General features: G+C 52.9%; 1 protein-coding gene across 7 annotated transcripts in view; it reads left to right on the plus strand.

The window, feature by feature from the left end:
• LOC125036322 (alpha-2-macroglobulin-like) overlaps positions 1 to 7,500 on the plus strand; it is a 153,568-nt gene that overhangs the window by 30,706 nt on the left and 115,362 nt on the right. The window lies entirely within an intron of this gene.

Below are 7,500 nucleotides of genomic sequence, written 5' to 3' on the forward strand. Positions count from 1 at the left end.
TCCTCTCCTCTCCTCTCCTCTTCTCTCCCCTCCTCTCCTCTTCTCTCCCCTCCTCTCCTCTTCTCTCCTCTCCTCTTCTCTCCCCTCCTCTCCTCTTCTCTCCCCTCCTCTTCTCTTCTCTCCCCTCCTCTTCTCTTCTCTCCCCTCCTCTCCTCTCCTCTCCTCTTCTCTCCCCTCCTTTCCTCTCCTCTTCTCTCCCCTCCTCTCCTCTTCTCTCCCCTCCTCTCCTCTTCTCTCCTCTCCTCTCCTCTCTCCCTCCCTCTCTCTCCTCTCTCTCTCTCCCCTCCTCTTCTCTTCTCTCCTTCCCTCTTTTTCTCTCTCTCTCCTCCTTCCTCCCTCCCCTCCTCCTCTCTTTCCTCCTCACCCCCCTCTCCTCTCCCCCCTCTTCCTCTTCCTTCTCTCTCTTCCCTTCTCTTTTTCTTCCTTCCTCCTCTTCCCCTCCTCCCCCTCTCACCTCCCCTCTCCCCCTCACCTCTCCCCCTCCCTCTCCCCTTCCCTCCCCCCTCTCTTTTATCCCCCCCCTCTCTACCCACCTTTTTCTTTTCCCTCTCCTCTCCTTTCCCCTCCCCCTCTCCCCTTCCCCCCTCTCTCCTTTCCCCTCCCTCTCCTCTCTCCCCTCCCTCTCCCTCCTCCCTTTTCCCCGCCCCCTCTCCTCTCCCTCATTTCCCCTCCTCTCTCTTTTAATAAAAATATAAAAATATGAAAAATAAATGATATATAATTAATATAAATTTTAATAAATTATATAATAATATATATATATATATATATAGTAATATATTAAATTTAAAAATTTTACCCATTAAATTGATATAATATTATATATATATAGTATAATTTTATATAAAAATTTTTTATTTTTTAAAAATTCTTTCCCCCTCCTCTCTCCCCTTTTCTCCTTCCTCTCTTCCCCCTCCCCCCTCCCCTTTTCATTTTCCGTCTTTTTCTCAAACTTCCTCCTCTCTCCTTCCTCTCTCCCCTCCCCTCTTTCTCTTTCCCCATTTCCTCTTTTTCTTTTTCTTTCCCCTTTCTTCCCCTTTTCTCTTCCCCTTTCCCCTCCTTTTTCTCCTCCTCTCCTCAACCCCTTTTCCTCTCTCTCTCCCTTTCACTCTCTCTTCCCCTTTTTCTCTCTTTTCCCCTTTTTCTCCCCACCCCTTCTCTCTTTTCTCTCTCTCTCTCCCTCTCCCTCTCCCCCCTCACCCTTCCTCCTCCCCCCTCCCCTCTCTCTCCCCCCTCTCTCCTCTCTCCCCTTTTTCTCTCTCCCCTCTCTCCCCTTCCCCTCCCCTTTTGTCTCCTCCCCCCTCCCCCTTTTTCCCCTTTTTCGTTCTCCAATCTCTCTCTCTCCTCCTCTCTTTTTCTCTTTCCCCCCCCCCCTTTTCCCCCAACTCTTCTTTTTTTTCCCCCTCTCCTCTCCGTTTATTTCTTTTTCTCCCCCTTTCCCCCTTTCTCTTTCACTTTCCCTCTTTCTTCTTCCCTTTTTTCCTCTCCATCCCTCCCTTTCTTTTTTCTCTTTCCCCTTTCTTCCCTTTTTCTTTTTTTCCTTTCGCTCTCTCGTTTTTTCTATCCTCTCTCTCCCCTCTCCCCTCTCCTCCCTTTTTCTCTCCCCTCTCTCCCCTCTTCTCCTCTCCCTTTCCCTCTTTTTCCTCTTCCCCCTCTCTCCTTTCCCCCTCCTCTCCCCTCTCCCTCATCTCCCCCTTCCCCTCCCCTTTTCCCCACCCTCTCCTCTCCCTCACCTCTTTTCTCCGTCCCCCCTCCTCCCCCCCTCTCTCTTTTCCCCCCCTCTCCCCCTCTCTCCTCCTTCCCTTATCCCCCTCCTTTTCTCTCCTCTCCTCTCTATTCTCTCCTTCCTCTCCTCTCCTTCCTCTTCTTCTCTCCTATTCTCTCCTTCTATTCTCTCATCTCCTCTCCACCTCCCTCCCACACCCCCTCCTCTCCACTCCCTCCCTCCCTCTCCCTTCCACCTTCTCTTCCCTTCCTCCCCTCCCTCTCCTCCTCCCTCCCCTCCCTTACCCTCCCTCCCCTCCCCTCCCTGCCCCCCCTCTCTCCCCTCCTCCCTCCTCTCATCCCTCTCCCATCCCCTCCTTCCCCTCCCCACCCTTCCTTCCTCTTCCTTCTCTCCTCTCCTCTCCTCTCTCTCCTATTCTCTCCACTTCCTCTCTCCCTTCTATACTCACTATTCATCTCTTCACTCAAATTCTCTCTATTCTTCACTATCACCTATTCTCTCTATCTCTCCTATTCTCCTATTCTCTCTACTTCTCTCTATTCTCTCTATTCTCTCCTCTCCTCTCCTCTCACCCCCTCCACATTCTCCGTTCCCTTCCTCTCTCTTCTACCCCACCTCCTATCACCCCCCTCCCCACCCCTTCACCCCTCCCCTCCCAACCCCTCCCCTCCCCTCCCTACCAGCTCATCCCACCCCACTATCTAACTCCCTCCCCTCCCCTCCCCTCCCCTCCCCTCCCTTCCCCTCCCCTCCCCTCTTCTCCTCTCCTTCCTCTCCTCTCTCTCCTTTCCTATTCTCCCTCTTTATTCTCTCCTCTCTTATTCTCTCCACTCCTATCTCTCCTCTCCTATTTCTCTATTCTCTCCTATTATCTTCCTATTCTCTCCTATTCTCTCCTATTCTCTCCTATTCTCTCCTCTTCTATTCTCTTCCTCTCCTCTCCTCTCCTCTCTCTCCTCTCTTCTTCTCTCTCTCTCTCCACCCCTCCCCTTCTCCCTTGTCCTCCCTCTCTCTTCTTCCTCTCTTCTTCCTCTTCCTCTCTCCTCTCTCCTCTTTCTTTATTCCTTCTTCTCTTCCTCTTCTCTTCTCTTCTCTACTCTTCTCTTCTCTTCTCTTCCATCTTCTCTCCTCTCCCTCTCCTCTCCCTCTCCTCTCCCTCTCCCTCTCCTGGTCCTCTCCTTCCCTCTCCTTCCCTCTCCCTCTCTCTATATATAATAATATATATATAATATTGATATATATTTTATATGATGGTATTATGTATGTATATATTATTATATATAAATTTATTATATATATATATATATATATATATGATATATATCATCATATTCATATATATATATCTATTATAATATGATATATTGTATATGTAGTATATTAATCATATATATAATATATATATATAAAATATATATATATAGATATAACATATAAATCTCTCTCTCTCTCTCTCTTTCTCTTCTTCTCTCACTCTCTTCTCTCTTCTTCTCTCTTCTCTTTCTCTTTCTCTTTCTCTCTCTCTATCTCTTTCTTTCTCTCTTTCTCTCTCTTCTCTTCTCTCTCTTTCTCTTTCTCTCTTCTTTCTCTCTCTCTCTTTCACTCTCTCTCTTCTTTCTCTTCTTTCTCTCTCTCTCTCCTCACTCTCTCTCTCTCTCTCTCTCTCTTCTCACTATCTCTCTCTCTCTCTCACTCTCATCTAATCTATCTCTCTCTAATCTCTCTCTCTCCTCTCTCTCGTTCTCTCTCTCTCTCTCTCTCTCTCTCTCTGTTCACTCTCTCTTCTCTATCTTCTCCTCGTTCTCTCTTCGTTCTCTCTTCTCGTTCTCTCTCACTTCTCTCTCTTTTATTTTTTTTTTCTCTTTCTCTTTATCTTTCTCATTCCTTACTCTTTCTCTTTCTCTTTCACTTTCTCATTTCTCTTTCTCTTTCTTCATTTTCTTTTTCTTTCTCTCTCTCGTTCTCTATCTCTCTCTCTCTCTCTCTCTCTCTCTCTCTCTCTCACTCTACTCTCTACTCTACTCATCATCACTCTCTCTACTCTCTGATCTCTGTCATCACTCTCTCTCACTCTCTCTTCTCTCACAATAATCAACACTACTCACAACATCACTCACACTACAAACTACTCTTATCAACACAACACTCACTCACACACATAACTCATACTACACACACACATCAAAACTCTCATACTCTACTCACATTTTCACACACTCCATACTACAACTATCACATACTCACTCAACATCTCTCTCACACTCTCACTCTCTCACACTTGATCTCTCCCTCCACTATACACAACACTCCTCTCTCTCTTCTCTCTATCTCTTTCTCACCTCTCCTCTCATTTACCTCTCCTTCCTACCTATACTTCTCTCTCTCCTTCCCTCTTATATTCTTCCCTTTTTTTATTCCCCTCTCCTTTCTCTCCTCTCCTCTCTCTCCTATTCTCTCTTCCTCTCCTACACTCTCTCATCTCCTCTCCTCTCTCACTATTCTTCCTCTCTCACCTCTCCACTCCATCTTCTACCTTCCTGCTTCCTCTCCTCTCTTTCTTTTCTCCTCTCTCTCTATTCTTCTCTCCTCTCCTCTCCTCTCCTCTCTATTCTTCCTCTCCTCTATTCCTCTCTCTCTATCTCTCCTCTTCTCTCCTCTCCTCTCTATTCTCTCCTCTCCTCTCCTCTCTATTCTCTCTTCTCCTCTCCTATTCTCTCATTCCTCACCACTCCTCTCCTCCTCTCCTCTACTCTCTTCCTATCCTCTCCTTCTCTCCTATTCTCTCCTCTCCTCTCTCACCTCTTTCTCTCCTATTCTTTCTCCTTTCCTATTATCTCCTTCTTCCTCTCCTCTCCCTCTCCTCTCCTCTCCCCCTCTCCTCCCTCTCCCTTCTCTTCTCTTCTCTCCTCCCCTCTCCCTCTCTTCCTCTCCTCCTCCTCCCCCTCTCCTCTCCCCCCTCTCCCCCCTTCCTTCCTCCCCTTCTCCCCCTTCCTCCCCCTCCTCTCCTCCTCTCCCTCCCCTTTCCCCCTTTTCTCCCTCTCCCCCCCTTCCTCCTCCCCTCTCTCCCGCTCTCCCCACCCTCCCCTTCTCCTCCCCTCCCTTCTCTTCCCCCTCTCCTCCCCTTCTCTCCCCCCTCTTCTCTTCTCTCCCCCCTTCTCTTTTCCCTCCTCCCTCTCTCCTCTCCCCTCCCTCTTCTCTCCCCCCTTTCCCCTCCTCCTCCCTCCCCTTCCTCTCCCCCCTCTCGTCCTCTCCTTTCTCTCCCCCCCCCCTCCCCTTCTTCTTCCCCCTCCCCCCCCTTCACCCTCCTTCTCTCTTCTCTCTCCTCCCCCCCCCTTCTCCTCCCTCCTCCTTCTTCTCCTTTTCCCCCTCCTTCCTCTTCCCCTCCCCTTTCTTCCTCTCTCTCCCTCCCCCCCTCCCTCTCCCTCTCCCCTCTCCTCCTTCCTCCCCCCCTCCTATCTCCTCTCTTTCTCTTCCTCCCCCTTCCCCCCTCTCTCTTCCTCTCTCCCTCTCCCTCCTCTCCTCCCTTCCCCTTTTTCTTCCTCCCCCTCCCTTTTCCCCCCCCCTTCCCCCCTCCCCCTCCCCCCTCTCCCCCCCCCCCCTAAAAAAAAACCCCCTCTCCCAAAAAAAACCCCCCCCCCCCTCCCCCCCCTTTTTCCCCTCTCTCCCTTCCTTCCCCTCCCTCATCCTTCCCCCTCCTCCCTCCCCCCCTCCCCTTTCCTTTCCCCCCACTCCTCTCCCCTCCTCCCCCTTCCTCCCCCTCCTCCCTCTTTTCCCCCCTCCTCTCCCCCTTTTCTCCCTCCTCTCCTCTTCCTCCTTCCTCTTCTCTCCCCTCCCTCCCCACCCCCCCCTTCTCTTCCTCCCCCCTTCCTCTTCTCCTCTTCCTCCCCTCCCTCTCCCTTCCTCCCCCCCTCCTCTTTCTCCCCTCCTCTCCCCTTTCCCCCCCTCCTCTCTCCTCCCCCCCCCCTCCCTCCTCTCCCTTTTTCTCCTCCCCCCTCTCCCCTCTCTCCCTCCCTCCCTCCCCTTCTCTCCCTCCCCTCTCCCCCTCCCTCCTCTCCTCTTCCTCCCCTCCTTCCTCTTCTCTCCCCTCCTTCCCTTCTCTCCCCTCCTTCCCTCCTCCCTCCCCCTCTCCCCCCTTCCCTCTTCTCCCATCCTCTCCTCTTCTCCCTCTCCTCTCCTCTTTCTCCCTTTCCCCTTCTCTCCCCCTCTCCTCTTCCTCTCTCTCCTCTCCTTTCTCTCCCTCCCCCTCTTCTTCCCCCCCCTTTCCCCTTCCCCCCTCCTCGTTCCCTCTCTCCCCCCTCTTCCTCTTCTTCTCCCTCCCCTTCCTTTTCTTCTTCCGCTCCTCTTCTTTTTTCTCTCCCCTTCCTTTTCTCTCCTCCCCTCTTCACCTCCTCCCTCTCCTCTCCTCTCCCCTCCCACCTTTTCCCCCTCCCCCCTTCCCCCCCTCTCCCTTTTCTCCCTCCTCTCTCTTCTCTCCCCCCTCTTCTCCCCCCTCCCCCTCCTCTCCTCTTCTTCCCCTCCTCCTCCTCTTCTCTCCCCTCCTCCTCCTTCTCTCCCCCCTCTCCTCTTCTCTCCCCTCCCTCCTCTTTTCCCCCCCCCCTCTTCTCTCCCCCCCTCTCCTCTTCTCTCCCCCCCTCTCCTCTTCCTCCCCTAGTCTCTCCTCTCCTCTCCTCTCCTCCCCCTTTCTTCTCCTCTCCTATTCTCGCCTCTCCGATCTCTCCTTCTCACCTATGTCTGCATTTCCTCTCCTCTTTCTCTCATCTCCTCTCCCACCCCTTCCCCTCATCCCTCTCCCCCCCTCCCCTCACTCCTCTCCACCCCCCCCCTCCCCTCTCCCCCCCCTCCCCTCCCCTCACCACACTCCCCTCCCCTCTCCACCCCTCCCCTCCCCTCCCTGACCCTCCCCTTCTCCCTCTCACTATTCCCCTCTCCGACCTCCACCCCACACACCACACCACCCACATCCACACAACCACTCCCACCAAACAACCACCCGACAACCGCACACCAACCAACCCGCACCCCCACACCCCCAATCACGCCCACAACCCCAACTCCCACGCTCCACCAACCCTCTCCAACCTTCTACACCAAAACAACACTTCCCCACAACCCACTCCACCCAACACCACCCCACCAACCCCTCTCGCACCCACCCCCCCCCACCCCTCCCTACTCCCACTCCCCTCCCCACCCCTCCCCTGCCCTCCCCACGACCTCCCCTCCCCTCCCTCGTCCTCCCCTCTCCACTCCTCCCCCCTCCTCCCCTCCCCCCCCCCTCCCATCCCCTCACCTCTCCTCACCTCTCCTCTCCGCACCTCTCCTCTCCTCTCCTCTCCTCTCCTCTCCTCTCCTATCTCTTCTCTACCTCTCTCCTATTTTTCTCCAACCTCCAATTCTCTCCACTCCTCTCCTCTCCTCCCTGTATTCTCTCCAATTCATCTCCTATTCACTCTATTCTCTCCTATTCTCTCCTATTCTCTCCTATGCTCTCCTATCACATCCTCTCCTCTCCTCTCCTCACCGTCTCCACTCTCTCCTCTCCTCACATCTCTTCTTCTCTCCTCTCCACACCACCCCACGCACCCTTCTCCGCTTACCCTCTCCCTCTCCTTCTCTCCTCTCTCCTCTCTCCAATCTCCCATCTCTCTCTCCTCTCTCCTCCTCCTCTCTTCCTCAATCCTACTCTTCCTCTCTCTTCTCTTCTCTTCTCTTCCATCTTCTCTCCCCCTCCCTCTCCCTCCCACCTCCCCTTCCCTTCTCCTCCTCCCTCTCCC

This window comes from Penaeus chinensis, chromosome 21 (assembly GCF_019202785.1).
Source record: "Penaeus chinensis breed Huanghai No. 1 chromosome 21, ASM1920278v2, whole genome shotgun sequence".
Lineage (NCBI taxonomy): Eukaryota > Metazoa > Arthropoda > Malacostraca > Decapoda > Penaeidae > Penaeus > Penaeus chinensis.